The sequence below is a fragment of the Scylla paramamosain genome, chromosome 35, assembly GCF_035594125.1.
Source record: "Scylla paramamosain isolate STU-SP2022 chromosome 35, ASM3559412v1, whole genome shotgun sequence".
NCBI lineage: Eukaryota > Metazoa > Arthropoda > Malacostraca > Decapoda > Portunidae > Scylla > Scylla paramamosain.
Genome location: NC_087185.1, coordinates 11,652,359 through 11,669,163, shown reverse-complemented (window position 1 = coordinate 11,669,163; position 16,805 = coordinate 11,652,359). Strand labels below are relative to the sequence as shown.

The 16,805-nt window shown below is 39.3% G+C and overlaps 1 long non-coding RNA gene across 1 annotated transcript; it reads right to left on the bottom strand.

Moving 5' to 3' along the window:
- Positions 1-12,654: 12,654 nt before the first annotated feature.
- On the bottom strand, positions 12,655-16,201 carry LOC135090443 (uncharacterized). The gene is made up of 7 exons (XR_010261909.1): positions 15,914-16,201; positions 15,458-15,588; positions 15,113-15,189; positions 14,657-14,801; positions 14,364-14,479; positions 13,878-14,004; positions 12,655-12,844 (listed from the first exon to the last, which is right to left on the bottom strand). It is a non-coding gene; the product is annotated as an uncharacterized LOC135090443 (long non-coding RNA).
- Between the last annotated feature and the right edge of the window lie 604 nt (positions 16,202-16,805).

Genomic DNA, 16,805 nt, shown 5'->3' with positions numbered 1-16,805 from the left:
TGAGACACAAAGACATAATACTATGATGGGATGTCCATGTATATATTTTAAGTTTATTTTCCTTTTGCTATCGTTATCATTATTACCAATATTTATCATTTATATGTTTAATTTGTATGTACAACGACTTTTGTTCCCCTTTTTGTTTTCGATCACTCCATAGGTGGCATCACGCGCGGCCCAGGGTTGCCAGACGTACTATAATTATCGTACATGTATGACTATTTACCCCTCTGTACGATGTACGATAGTGTTCCTCATTATCGTACAATTTGCACCATAATTTTCTATATTTCGTACGATTTGTACGATAATTTTCGATGTTTACTAAGTAGTTGTATAGAATATTGTAAGAGTTAAAAAAAAAAAAAACAGTAACTGTAGAAAAATAAACAGTGGGACTAGAAGATTTCATATTACCGTTAGAGAGACAAGAAATTCACGCGTTCAGAACCTGTGAAATACACGTCGCGGACTCGCAGGTCTGGTAGGCCTAAGTAGATCAGAAGGACTTTCATTCAGTATGGACTCATCTTCAGGATCCAAAAAGAGAAAGGTGAGCCATTTGTGATGCTTTCTTAACCTATGCATCTTACAGGCAATTAGTTACAGAATAATTGAATAACTTTACTTCTGTTTCTGTGTAGTTAATGAGAAGAGGCAACTAGGGTGGATATTACAACAGGTGTGTTGTAATATCCACCGCCAAATGTTACATCAGACAGAAATGTTAAATATCATAGTGGCTATTTAAGATTATTAAAGTGAGTGATAACTTAGAGTGTTCATGTAAAAGAGGCAAATGGTATTATGTGTAGCATCGTGAGTTCAAGCAGTGAAATATGTCATATGTGTTTAATACTCCACGCAGGCACCTGCTGGCCCTTCTAGACAGACTGAGACATCTACTTCAGGGTCTCAGTCTCGTCGTCAGCAACGATATAGGAAGGAATGGGAAATAGACCCTGCTTTCAAGCCGTGGCTACAGGAAACACCTGACCAGTATAAAGCTAGGTGTAAAATTTGTAACGTTGCTATGACTGCAGAGCTAACAGTGTTAAAAAATCATGCAAAAGGCAAAAAAAAACACTTCATATTTCAAGGATACAATGGACAAGTAGGTACCAGTGTCAACCTTCTTTAAGAAAAAAAGACAGACCACAAAAAATCCTTTGGCTAGGGCAGAAATAAAGCTGGCAGGTGTTCTAGCTGCACATAATGTGCCTTTTAAGGTAATGGATCACTTGTCAGAGGTCTTGAGAGATATTTTCATTGACTCCAAGATAGCACAGGAATTTGCTATTAAAATAATTAAAGCAACTGCAGTTGTAACTAATGTCATAGGAAAGTCCTACAAAGAACAAATTGCTCACAAACTAAGAGAAACAAAATTTAGTGTTCTTACGGACGAGTCTACTGACGTTGGTTCCATAAAAACATCTTGTGTTGTAGTAAGATTCTTTGATCATGATACTGAGTGTGTTGAAATTAAATTCTGGGAGCTCTGTGAAGTTTACAATACAGCCAACCCTGAAAATGATGGAAAAGGAGCCACTACTAGCAATCTCTATGAGGGAATGATGAAAACATTTGAGAAACATGAAATCCCAGTTACATAAATGATAGATTTTGGTGCTAATGGGTGTAGTGTAATGATTTGAGCTCACAGTTCAGTTGCAAGTCGCTTCCGTAACAAAATGCCCTGGTCTTTTTGTAAGCAAATGTGTTTGCCATTCTGCTCACCTCTGTGCAAGCAAGGCTTGGAAGACTACTTTGAAGGTATGAGGATTTAGCAAGAGAGTTGTATATATATATATATATATATATATATATATATATATATATATATATATATATATATATATATATATATATATATATATATATATATATATATATATATATATATACATATATATATATATATATATATTTATTTATTTTTTTTTTTTTTAAGTGTGGTAGCAAGTGCCAGAGTGAATTTGTACAATTTCAGTCTTTCCTTCATTTGAAGCCCCACAAGATGCTACACCCATCACAGACGAGGTGGTTGTCATTGGTTGCTGTTCTTCAGAGGCTCTTGGAACAATGGGAAGCTCTTCGGTTGTTTTTCTCAGACATGTGGTTATCTGAAAAGCTAGTTGCTGCTGAGCTAATTTTCAACTCTCTCCATAACCCTTTCATTAAATTGTACTACTATTTCCTAGAAATAGAAAACGACCCGTAGAAAACGACGAGATAAACATTTCTGTATAAAAAATAAGGAGTCGGCCACGTAGACCAAACTCGAACAGACTAAGTAAAATACTATGACGCCAGGTTGTGTCGTAAGGTTTCTCGAAATCAAAAAAAGTCTGTAACATGGTGATGCTTCTTAAAAATGCCCCACAAATGGAATATTCCAGAGACAATAAAACATAAGTAGTAGATCTCATTTTCTTATAACCATACCAAACAGGTGACTGGTAATTCCCTCTCCAAGTACTACATAAGCCTGCCATTTACCATCTTTTCCAGCAACTTACAAATACATGAGTTTAAGGATATTGATTTTTTTTTTTTTTATGTAGGAAGGATACTGGCCAAGGGCAACAAAAATCTAATAAAAAAAATGCCCACTGAAATGCCAGTCCCATAAAGGGGTCAAAGCAGTGGTCAAAAATTGGTGGATAAGTGTCTTGAAACCTCCATCTTGAAGGAAGTCAAGTCATAGGAAGGTGGAAATACAGAAGCAGGCAGGGAGTTCCAGAGTTTACCAGAGAAAGGGATGAATGATTGAGAATACTGGTTAAATCTTGCGTTAGAGAGGTGGACAGAATAGGGGTGAGAGAAAGAAGAAAGTCTTGTGCAGCGACGCCGCGGAAGAAGGGGAGGCATGCAGTTAGCAAGATCAAAAGAGCAGTTAGCATGAAAATAGCGGTAGAAGACAGCTAGATATGCAACATTGCAGCGGTGAGAGAGAGGCTGAAGAGTTGATGAGACGAAAAGCTTTTGATTCCACCCTGTCTAGAAGAGCAGTATGAGTGGAACCCCCCCCAGACATGTGAAGCATACTCCATACATGGACGGATAAGGCCCTTGTACAGAGTTAGCAGCTGGGGGGGTGAGAAAAACTGGCGGAGACATCTCAGAACACCTAACTTCATAGAAGCTGTTTTAGCTAGAGATGAGATGTGACGTTTCCAGTTCAGATTATAAGTAAAGGACAGACCGAGGATGTTCAGTGTAGAAGAGGGGGACAGCTGAGTGTCATTGAAGAAGAGGGGATAGTTGTCTGGAAGGTTGTGTCGAGTTGATAGATGGAGGAATTGAGTTTTTGAGGCATTGAACAATACCAAGTTTGCTCAGCCCCAATCAGAAATTTTAGAAAGATCAGATGTCAGGCGTTCTGTGGCTTCCCTGCGTGATATGTTTACCTCCTGAAGGGTTGGACGTCATGAGTCTTTTGCTGCTATTCAAGGAAAAATCAAGGCCAAGTACATGTGTAATGGTTACATCATGATGGGAGATATGAACGCAAGATTTGGCAAAAGAGTGAGGGAAATTTTACCATATGTACAAGAGCAAGAGAGTCACCCATATTCATACCCACATATAAATGATGATGTCAATGTTGCTAATGACAATGCAGAAGTGTTGTCTTCTATTTGTATGAATAACAAGCTTTTGGTGTTAAACAACCTGAAAACATGTAAGAATAATTTCGTGAGTGACAAAAGGTACCGCAAGCGTGATGTATGGATTTCCGAGTTAGATGTATGTATTGTATCACCACAGTTGTTAGACTCTATTAATGATTTTTCAGTGATGCAACGTATCGACCTTCCATCTGACCACGCCCCAATAACTGCCACAGTGAATGTCACAGGGGTAGACCTAGATAACCTTAGTGTACGGGCGTCCACACTTGGTGGACACGCAGCTCTGTTAGGAACGGCAGGAAGATCAAGGTTGGTAAGAAAACCTGTAAGATTCTGTGAGATTGATAAGGAGAATTTTGTGAGACATATAGCACAACAAATGCCATGTATACAAGATGATGATGTGAATTCTTATGTTAACAACCTTTCGGACACTTTGTATACATATGCCAAGAGTAGTGTTGTACTGAATGAGGAAGTGTCGCCTGTCAGTAGAATGGAGTTAGGGAGATGGGAGAGGCTGATGGAGGATGATGACGATGCGAGGGTATGGAAGGCAATTGATTGGAAGGGTAACTATAGTACATCTACGCATAGTGATAGTAATCTACCAAGTGATGCAGAATTTAGAGACCATTTTGAGAAAGTACTAAATCCTGCACGAGAAACTCAAAATGATTTATCAGATCTGTCTACAGATATTAATATTCCTGTGCTTGACGAACCCATCTCTCCCCTAGAAGTACAAAATCAAATAAAAAGGATGAAGGTTAACAAGGCATGTGGGCCTGATGGTATCCCTCCTGGAGTTTTTTCACTTATGTCACCCCAGTGGCTTGTTACTATTGCCACATTATTTAGTTGTATTTTTTCATCTGCTATGTTCCCTTATGCATGGATTAGAGCAAAAGTATTTGTAATATTTAAGAAAGGTGACAAGACTAGCACTGATAACTATCGTGGAATAAGCGTCATTAACTCTATAGCTAAACTGTATGAGATGGTACTTTGTGAACGCCTGAATCAGTGGTTCAAACCAGACAGGGAACAAGCAGGGGCGCAGAAGAAGCGCGGATGTATAGAGCATATAGTAACGCTCAGGCTGCTTACCAACACAGCCAGGTTAAAGAAGATTAAGTTGTTTGTGGTATTTATAGATTTCTCGAAAGCGTATGACATCGTTCCAAGGAAAACTCTGTTTACTGTGATGAAGGGTTTGGGGTGCGGGGCCGTGATGCTGGCCGCTATGGTGGCCATGTATCGCACCACGGAAAGTGTTATCGGTGCCGCAGTATTGAGCGCCTCACAGGGAGTCAGACAAGGATCCCCTACCTCTTGCTTTTTGTTTGTAATGTTTGTCAATATGCTAATCAGATCTGTTAAAGAAAAGTGTAGACCAGAAGTATTTATAGAATGGTTAAAAATGTTAATGTTCATGGATGATACAGTATTATTATCAACGAGTAGGGAGAATATGTACATTAAGCTAAGGATATTACAGGAATATTGTAAAGAGTATGGTATGAGGATAAACAGTGCAAAGACGAAATTTTTTTGTCATCAATGGTGGGCTAGGAGACAAGGAGCCGTTTAGTGTAGGTGGTACGAGTATGAAAGTGGAACACTGTGATAGTTATATGTATTTGGGTTCACCATTTACGTGTGACGGTTCTGTGTCTTCTGCCGTCAAGGTACATGCAAAGAACAAATTATGTCATGTGTTAAAGTTTATATCGTTTTTAAAGAAGAATAATGATATCCCCTTTATAGTAAAGCGACGTGTGTTTGACGCTGCCCTCCTGTCGTCACTAGTGTATGGTTGTGAGTCCTGGATTGATGCTGACGTTAAACCTGTAGTTAAGCTTTATAACTGGGCACTGAAACAACTGTTAGGGGTGAGAAAAACTACTCCTAACGTGGTGTGTTATGTCGAGTCGGGTTATCCATCGCTTCCTGACCTTGTGAAATATAGACAACATAAGTTTTTAAAGAAAATGTGGGATGAGAGGTCCAGTATGAATGATGATCCACTATCTTTTGCAATGAGAAAAGTAATAAACGAGAACACGAATATGAGCAAGTGCGTGAAAGAAATGATAAGAGGGGAAGTACCTGACATGTCTGTGTTATTGGAGAAAACGAAGTGTTGCATCAGAGATTCAGGTACATCAAGATGTATAGTGTATAAAGACATAAATCCCACATTATCCACACACGAGATTTACACTAAGAGGCAAATCTTAAATGAGTTTCATAGACTGGAATTTACAAGGTTTCGATTATCTGGCCACACTCTAGCTATAGAAACAGGGCGATGGAATAGGCGAGGACGGGGCCGCTTACCGCTGGAGGAGCGGCTGTGCAGTTGTGGTGAGATACAGACGGAGAGACACGTACTGGAGAACTGTACTCTCACCCAACATCTAAGGAATAACTATAGATACGAAACAATGGAAGATGTATTTACAAAATGTACAACTAGCGAGATGTGTAATGTAATTCTCGATGTACTTAAAGTATATAAATAAGGAAATTTAAATGAATGCGAATAATTTGTATGATATCTGGTAATGTCTATTTTTGGGTAGAGAAAAAATTTTTTTATTTTGTATTTTGGGAGTTCTTTTGCTGCATTGCAAGAATATTTATTTAATGATTTAGAATATTGTGGACTACTATTATTAATGGACTACTGCTGTGGATATTTTTTTTGTATTTTAGTTTTTGTTTTAGTTTTGTTTGCTGTAATATGATTGTGTGGTCAATAAATTTATCTATCTATCTATCTATCTATGAAAAGACGTGGAAAAGTGCAGGGTGGTATCATCAGCGTAGGAGTGGATAGGACAAGAAGTTTGGTTTAGAAGATCATCAATGAATAATAAGAAGAGAGTGGGTGACAGGACAGAACCCTGAGGAACACCACTGTTAATAGATTTAGGAGAAGAACAGTGACCGTCTACCACAGCAGCAATAGAACGGTCAGAAAGGAAACTTGAGATGAAGTTACAGAGAGAAGGATAGAAACCGTAAGAGGGTAGTTTGGAAATCAAAGCTTTGTGCCAGACTCTATCAAAAGCTTTTGATATGTCCAAGGCAACAGCAAAAGTTTCACCAAAATCTCTAAAAGAGGATGACCAAGACTCAGTAAGGAAAGCCAGAAGATCACCAGTAGAGCGGCCTTGACGGAACCCATACTGGCGATCAGATAGAAGGTTGTGAAGTGATAGATGTTGAAGAATCTTCCTGTTGAGGATAGATTCAAGAACTTTAGATAAGCAGGAAATTAAAGCAATAGGACGGTAGTTTGAGGGATTAGAGCGATCACCCTTTTTAGGAACAGGTTGAATGTAGGCAAACTTCCAGCAAGAAGGAATGGTAGATGTTGACAGACAGAGCTGAAAGAGTTTGACTAGGCAAGGTGCAAGCATGGAGGCACAGTTTCGGAGAACAATAGGAGGGACCCCATCAGGTCCATAAGCCTTTCGAGGGTTTAGGCCAGCGAGGGCATGGAAAACATCATTGCGAAGAATTTTAATAGGTGGCATGAAGTAGTCAGAGGGTGGAGGAGAGGGAGGAACAAGCCCAGAATCGTCCAAGGTAGAGTTTTTAGCAAAGGTTTGAGCAAAGAGTTCAGCTTTAGAAATAGATGTGATAGCAGTGGTGCCATCTGGTTGAAGTAGAGGAGGGAAAGAAGAAGAAGCAAAGTTATTGGAGATATTTTTGGCTAGATGCCAGAAATCACGAGGGGAGTTATATCTTGAAAGGTTTTGACATTTTCTGTTAATGAAGGAGTTTTTGGCTAGTTGGAGAACAGACTTGGCATGGTTCCGGGCAGAAATATAAAGTGCATGAAATTCTGGTGATGGAAGGGTTAAGTACCTTTTGTGGGACACCTCTCTATCATGTATAGCACGAGAAAAAGCTGTGTTAAACCAAGGTTTAGAAGGTTTAGGACCAGAAAAAGAGTGAGGAATGTACGCCTCCATGCCAGACACTATCACCTCTGTTATGCGCTCAGCACACAAAGACGGGTCTCTGACACGGAAGCAGTAGTCATTCCAAGGAAAATCAGCGAAATACCTCCTCAGGTCCCCCCAACTAGCAGAGACAAAACGCCAGAGGCACCTTCGCTTAGGGGGATCCTGAGGAGGGATTGGAGTGATAGGACAAGATAAAGATATGAGATTGTGATCGGAGGAGCCCAACGGAGAAGAAAGGGTGACAGCATAAGCAGAAGGATTAGAGGTCAGGAAAAGGTCAAGAATGTTGGGCGTATCTCCAAGACGGTCAGGAATACGAGTAGGGTGTTGCACCAATTGCTCTAGGTCATGAAGGATAGCAAAGTTGTAGGCTAGTTCACCAGGATGGTCAGTGAAGGGAGAGGAAAGCCAAAGCTGGTGGTGAACATTGAAGTCTCCAAGAATGGAGATCTCTGCAAATGGGAAGAGGGTCAGAATGTGCTCCACTTTGGAAGTTAAGTAGTCAAAGAATTTCTTATAGTCAGAGGAATTAGGATGGAGGTATACAGCACATATAAATTTAGTATGAGAATGACTCTGTAGTCGTAGCCAGATGGTGGAAAACTCGGAAGATTCTAGAGCGTGGGCACGAGAGCAGGTTAAGTCATTGCGCACATAAACGCAGCATCCAGCTTTGGATCAAAAATGAGGATAGAGAAAGTAGGAGGGAACAGAAAAGGGGCTACTGTCAGTTGCCTCAGACACCTGAGTTTCAGTGAGGAAAAGAAGATGAGGTTTAGAAGAGGAGAGGTGGTGTTCTACAGATTGAAAATTAGATCTTAGACCGCGAATGTTGCAGAAGTTAATGAAGAAAAAGTTGAGGGGGGGTGTCAAGACACTTAGGGTCGTCGACAGAAAGGCAGTCCGACCTGGGGACATTTATGGTCCCCTCCCCAGATGGGGACTCCGAGGCTGGTGTAGGAGTCGCCATGATTTTAAAATTTTTGAGTGAAGGGTGTGTGTGTTATTAGGTGCTTGTAGTTTTGTGTGGAGGAAGAGAGTTGTCTTTAGAGGGCAGGCTGTGACTGCCCCCTTGTGTTGTGAGACACAAAGGGAAACGTTCAGTGAGGTCACAGCTGGGTTTAATGATAAGTTCACAGCACCCCCTGAACAGTGTTTTAGACCTCACTGGGAGTAATTATCGTTTCGGCAGGTGTCTACTGAATGGTTATTGGTCGCTAACTGATAATCTTTTACAGGCCTTGGAATGGGGATAATTACAGCAATACCCCTCCTAAGATGATGAAAAATCACTGGTATTCGAAATAAAATTGTAAAGGTCAAGTAAAAAGGTAAAATCTTCATCGGTGCAAAAAGGAATATGGCATGTCATTGGGGCCTGGGGGAAGAATCTTGGCACTGGGACAAACCTATGCGTCGTAGCTCAGACAAAGGAAATTGGACATTATAAAGACTCACCACCAGAGGAGGCAAAATTGACATGAACAAATTCAAAGTGTCGACGATGAAGTGCTATAGGTGCAGTTAGGTCCCTTCTGGAGACACGAGTAAAATGCTCAGGAAGTAGGTCGAGAGCTGTCTTAGGGTCTGCTGCTATCCCCCCATCATGGGAGAGAACAGGTGGGAAGGGTGCAGAATACTTTCTAGATATTTTGCTGACTGTGATGGAAGAGACATAACTCTTCCAAGATTGCTACCGAGTCCTCTTTAAAGTGCGATGAGCACGGGCATGTGCTTGTCGAAAAAATTCCAAATATTGGACGTCACAACGATGTCGTCGAAGGCGAGAAAAGACCACGCTTTTCTTGGATTTCAGCTGTACAATCCACATTCCACCAGGGAACAGGACGTTTAGGAAACCGGCCAGAGGTCTTAGGGATGTCTTGCAGCGGAGTGCAAGATATCTGTGAATTTTCCTATCTCATCTACTGAGCGGGCAGGGGTGCCGAGTTCTGTAATAGCTGTCAATCCGCCTTATCTATACGCCACCGTGGAGGACATAGCTGTGATTTAGAATCAGTTGATAAATAAAACTTGGAAATGAACTAGAGGTACAAAGAGAAAGATCTATTGTTGTGAAAGTACTGGGTTGGCTATGAAAATGGGTAATATCTTCAGACTTTAAAATCTCTAATCCTGAATTGTCGATAAAAGAAGCGAGTAAAAGACCACGAGGGTTGACAGTATCATCCCACAAAGGATGGTGACCATTGAAGTCACCCAATAAAACAAGAGGAGAGGGAAGAGCATTTAAACGTTATCAAGCTCGTTCCTTTCAATAAGAACACTGGGAGGCGGATGGAAACTGCACAATGTATAAAAATGATTTATGAAAACCTTAACAGCTACAGCCTGCAGTGGCGAGTGAACTTGAAGGTGGATAAAAGGAATATCATTTCTAAAAAAGATGGAAGTGGCACTATAGTGGCCCTGACCAGAAATTGGGAGTGAAAGAAAAAACACGATATCCAGGAGGACTAAAGAGGGTGGAATCTCTGAGTATTGTCTCTTGCAAACAAATGCAAACAGGAGAAAACCAAGAGATCATCAACCCCAGTTTCTCCCAGGAGGCACGCAAACCGCGACAATTCCACTGCAGAATCTTGAATATTACTATTTTGAAGGGGATCTTCAGAGAAGCCCCAGAGAGAAGCTTCCCTTTGTCAACCTGACAACCTTACAACCTTAGTTGGGCGGCGAGGTTTATCTAGTCTTACTTTGCTTGTAGAAGCAGAAACCTGAGATTGAGTAACTGGTGTGGGAATAGATACCCGCACATGAGTCTCTGACACTCCTGAAAAGATTTGGGGAATTCCTCGACAAAGACGGTATGGTACCGCTCTTGGAGGAGGACCCATTGGGAAGAGGGGCAGAGAGACCATTTATGTCCATTTCGAATGTGGAAAAATGACTTTGATAAATTACGTCTGGCTCAGAGTCCTCTGATTCTATCACAGGGATATTTCTAGAAAAGACGCCTCTTGAGTCTAAGGACTTAACAGAGAGGCCAGGGAACGTTTCCGGTGGGATTACGGAGGGACCTTGGGAAATTTGTTTGCATTTGTCTATGGAGGTTTAAATCTTGCGAGTCGTTCTTGGTTGGGAATCCATTAGGGCTTAGAGATCTACAATATGAACTCCTGTACGAGGAGTCTGTGATGTAGCTGGTGAAGATGCAGTGGAGGGCTTTGCTGATGATATAGTAGAGGACTTGGCTGAAGCTGCAGAGGAGGTGACATTTTCCAAAATAAAAAAAAAATGTTGGACACGGTAACTGATGGAGCGACTCTCAAGAGAACGGGAGAAAATAGTTGGTGGTTGAAAAAGGCGGGAAGGTGTCAGAACTCTATTTCCTGTGGTAGATGAGGTTAAACTAGAGTGGAGGGAAGAGGCCCTTCCATCTTTTTCTGGAAAAAGAATTCCCTGTCTGGCACTAGCAAGACTAGCAACTGAGAATTAGCCAGTTGAAGAATGTCCTGCTCAAGACTATACGTCTTGCACTGGTTGTAAATGCGTCCTTTGCAGTAATTGAATGTTCGGTGTGATGGATAAGAAGATCCTGTCAGAAGGGCAAGGCAGATGGAGGTGCATCATTGCCTGTGTTAAATCTTTATCTCTGATCAATACACCTATGACATATTTCTCGTTGTTATTTGTAGGAGACTGCAAGCTCTCTTCCTAGATACATGGCAGCGCAAAAAAAAAAAAAAAATTTTCCTCGACTTTCTCTATAGTATGCTACAATTTATTGCCTCAGAAGCATCTTTGGAGACAATGTCAGAAGTAAATATCACAAAGCACAGATTAGATAGGCAATCGCCATCGTACTTCAGACGGATAAGGAGAACAGTTCTAAAAGGCTTGAAAACCGAGTGAATAGCAAGGTATGACATGGAGGCATAGACATTGATGATAATAAGAGTGTTGAGACAAGAATCAACAACTAACCCAAGAGGTCTTCCACCATGGGAAGCAAGAGTAGGGGAGTACGAGGTCCTAACTGCACATTACCAGAACGATCAGACTGTGACATCTCGAGGGCCTGGTCGACTGCCCCTTGAGGACCAGTTTTTATTTTTATCCATACAGATATTGTAAAAATAAAATGGCTCCAGGGACCAAGGGAAACCGCCTACTGTGACCATGAGGGGGCGAGCGCTGGGCGCCGCGAATAGGGTACCTCGTCCCCATGGGAGCTACTTGTTTTAAAAAGTGGCCCCTCATGATTCGAAAGTTTGTCCATGACGGAGCTAATCGGAGCATCATCTGAAGTCCTCACCCTTAATGATGACACAGTTTTTAAGGTAATTTATGTTGCAGATGACTTCACCCAATTGTGAATAACTTCGCTAGAGACTTTTTCCATGTTTACATGCATTCAGTTTTTCTTCTCCAGTACATACCTATGAAAACTGTACATATATTTATCATATGTGCCATATTTTTCACGTGTCTTATTTTTATTATAGTCAATTAATATGCTAATTAAATGCCTTGCATTTGTGCAGCAAATTAGTCCAGATGATGAGGATCCAGATGACAGGCAGCTACCTGCAACTCTGCAGGTGCCTTCACCTCTGCAGCCAGCTGACGCTCCCCAGCCAGCTACAGCTCCCAAGTCAGCTGACGCTCCTCAGCACCTACAGCTTGCCTTTCAGCTGCCGCTCCCCAGCCATCTGCCTCTCCTTGTCCACCTGCAGCTCCCCAGCCATCAACACCACCAGCTGCCCAGCAAAGAAGGCGCAGAACTCCTCCAGGTAAGTTTGTTGTTCTTGCTACTTTGGCCTATTTTTTTTTTATGAATACTGTACATATATTTATTTATATATATATTATTTATTTATATATTTATTTATATATATATATATATATATTTCAGGTATTTAAAATGTTGATTCCACAAGTGTGTCTTACCACTACCCTAGGAGACTAGGTACACTAGAAAGGTTCAAGGACCAAATAAGGAAAAAGGGCACAACAGGGTAAGATGACATGTAATTTGACATACCATTTATTTTGTAAATTGTAGTAAAAAATCATGTTTCCCTAGATCTATTGCAGGTCGTCGCTCAGAATTGGAGCTCCTCCCTCAAGTCATGGAAACACAGCGGGACATGCACCGCAGTCTGGATGCTCTGCTTATGGTGCAGCAATAACAAGGGGAAGCTCTAAGATAGGGGGTGCAGGCTTTGCAGCAGATTACTACCTCATATCAGCAATCTGTTGAATCGGAGAGAGAAATCTTTCAATCTCTCCAGCACTCTGTGGCTCACGCCATGCGGTGGTTCAGTATTAACCACCAAAATTAAACTATAATTGAATACGAAAAAAAAATAATAATAATAATAAATAAATAAATAAATAAAAAAAATTAATCTGTTAAATTTCAATGTTGTATAACTTACAAAGTAACTGCAATTTATGTTGGTTTTTTTTTTTTTTTTTTATATTTGTACAGTATAATTTAGTCCTTTCATTGTGTTGTGATTCAGGATAGTGCTACCTCACTGATATCAGCAATGTCTTAGTATTAAAGTACAAAGATAAGGTTAGAGTGTTGTGTGGTTACGGGGAGGGGGCCATTTTTATAGATATGTTTATTTACTTTTCTTTTCCGTAGCTTTAAGTTGTATCAATTCTATCATTTACCTAGACCAGCATATTAATATTAGTACAGTATAATACCAAAGCATTTCTTCACTGTGATACCTACAATGCTTTTATATTACTTAAAGTACAAACATAAGATTAGTGTTTTGTGGTGACCCGGTGGGCATTTCTATAAATATGTCTATTTACATTTTTTTTTTTTTTACTTTGTAGGGCCCGAGATATATATATATATATATATATATATATATATATATATATATATATATATATATATATATATATATATATATATATATATATATATATATATATATATATATATATATATATATATATATATATATATATATATATATATATATATATATATATATATATATATTTTTTTTTTTTTTTTTTTTTTTTTTTTTTTTTTTTTTTTTTTTCTTGCACAGACTTTGGTAACTGATAATCTTCTTTTTTTTTTTTATAAATCTACAGCACTTTCTGTATCTATTTGTGTTATCCATACCTAATACTAACAAGCTATTTCAGTGTTTGATGAAATGAAATGCTGTACTGATCTTTCATTTAGTATGTAGTAATACATGGAAAACCAGTATTTCACTCGTTACAGGTAAGTGATACCTTACTTTCTTACTTCACTGCTGGAAGAAGTTTTGTATGAGTTCCTGCTGCACAATTCTGCCTGGAGCACGTTGACCCCTCCGCAGCACAGCAGGGTTAGCGTCAGCATAGGGTACCTCTTCATCTTTAAGAGGTGGTAGCTGTAAGTAGACTTTTGTGAGGGTCTGAGAGGTCTAGGGGTTGGAACTTAACCCTTCCATTTATTTAAAGCTTATATCGTATGAGAGGAAAAGTCATGTAGTATGACATTTAACATTTTGACATTTAGCATATTGACAATCCAAAACTAGCCAAAAACCCTAATGACTTTCAAGATACCGTTGTAGAAAAAAAAAAAAAAACATGTTTATTTTCATTAAATGTCGGTACACATCTGACAAATTGCATTACCCTAACAACAAATGTAAGAGCACATGACTGTACTCGGTTAAATTTAGTTTCCATGATAATGATGTATCCTGTCAACTACCAGAAAAACAACGACAAGTACATATGTTACCAGGAAGTGGAATACCCCGTTCGACGCAGCGATTGAGGAGGAGCAGGAATGCTTTGATCATTTTTGAACACTTGATGGGCCTGTACCGCAAGCTACCTCCAGAAGAGTGGAGACAGCTGTGAAAAGTGAGATTTCATACTACAAAAGGATTCATTACCTATAAAGGTGTATCTACAAAGTATACCATACTTCTATAACAAGAACGAACTGTTTATAATTGTTTCATGATTTCAATGACAGGTTTTACTCTACACGTTACTGTTTTGGAGAGGGAGAGGTGTTATTTTCATTACCTGAAACGACTCTTCAGCATCCAGATGGTCTGCTCCACAATGACCCTAGTTTGTGCATGGCCTCTGTTATATCTATGTTCTGCATCAGTGGTGGGATTGCTCAAGGGCACCATGAGATGGGGCACGAGGGGATACCCACTATCGCCTGCAATATTATGATCCCAATTCAGAATTTTTATGGTTTAATCATGCAGTATGCCTGGTTTTCTCCATGAAATAGTAATGTGCCAAAGTTTTCTTCTGATGGAAATATGAGTAACATTATTTATAGTTAACATAAGAATGCGAAGAAAAACAGTATTACAATCAATAGAATGCATACATGAGGAGGTAAGTGTTAGTTTGTAGTCAGTGAGGTGATGGGTGGTCTGGCAGTGAAAGGTATCATTATATAATTATAATACATGGTTCACAAATATTGATGCACTGCTATGCACTTTTAATGTAAGTACTCACCAACGAGAAGGAAATCCCCTTCTCAAATCGCTGCTTCACATTGCAGTTGCTCCACACAAAAGCATCATGTGTAGCACCTAGAAGGGAATACATGAATAGTCACACATACACAGCATGTGTGACATAGAGTCAATCATCGTTTTATAGGAACATATCATACCGTGTACATGTCAACTGTTCATTTATAACTAATGTCAAGGCTTATCACACTATGTTTTCTTGTGCAATACCAGTAACCATGTGCAGTCACATAAACATCAATAAAGTACAGTAACCATGTGCAGTCACATAAAAATCAATAAATTACATGGCTGGATAAATATGTAATGCAATAATACTATATACCTGGGAATCTGGAGCAGGAGCTGAGGATCACTCCATTCGCATCACAAACAAGTTAGATGTTCAGGGATACCTTTTTCGGTTAAAGTAGAGGACCTCGTCCACACCTGGGGCCTTGATGGCAATGTGGGTGCCTGTGCACACAAAATTATTAGACGATCATGTTACACAGTAGTTACATATATCCATCATTAGTGTGTCTGTGTGTGTGTGTGAGATATATATATATATATATATATATATATATATATATATATATATATATATATATATATATATATATATATATATATATATATATATATATCTGCACTGGATTTGCACGCAGTATACATAGAATACGAAAACTTTATTAATGCTTAACCGGGACTTAGGGCTGTGTGATACCTTTCACTCAAAGAAAAAGCTAGATTATAACAATAGCACTAAATTTAAGAGAAAATACATTGTTAATCTTACCATTAATGGCCTTAATAACCCTTGGGAAATTTTTTGATCTTGAAGAACAGTTCTCCTTTGATCAAGGTGTTTTGGAGGCATCTTGATTTCCTGCACCGACTTATCACTCAGCACGGTGCAAATACCCTCGAAGACCCTGCTGACGCTTGCTTGCGTAGGTCCTGAAAGCAGATTATAAGCCATTAGTTTTCATTTTATTTATTTTTGTATTTTAAATAAGATATGTCTTTTTGCTGTAGGCGACAAAAATCAGTCACAAGAATTTAATGATCCTTTTACATTAGCCACTGTTCTTTCAATCACTGCAAGCACATCCATCTATTATTATTATTATTATTATTATTATTACATCTGCTGTCAAAATATTTTTGACGGCAGTATAGTAGATTAATTTATTCTTAAGACAGTGTTAGAAACATGTCAGAAATAAACATAACAAATTTATAAATATGTGTGCACATGAATAAAAAAAAAAGAAGTGGCAATTGTCTAGAGTCCCCTGTTCGCCTTATTACATATATATTCTCTTCCATTCTTTCACATGTATCTCTTGATAAACATAAAAGTTATAGTATGAAGTTGGAGAAGAAATGCACCCGTCCTTCAAGGGTGTTCCAGAGGTAATGCTAACTTATATTAGTGTCGCTTTTCTTCCTGACCTTAAAGTTACAACGTATGTATATCTAAAGGTATATGCGAAGAATGTATGAGAATAGACCAGTAATAAGGACAGGGAAAGAGCTCCCTGACAATTACCAAAACAGCCAGCCCCTGTGCTGAAGCATGCAACATCAATATCATCTTACCTGCAGTGTCTCCAATGACGTTTTGGAAGGACCCACTGGCAATCAACATCAGGGCTAGCAAAACATGGGTGTGGATTGGGACCACT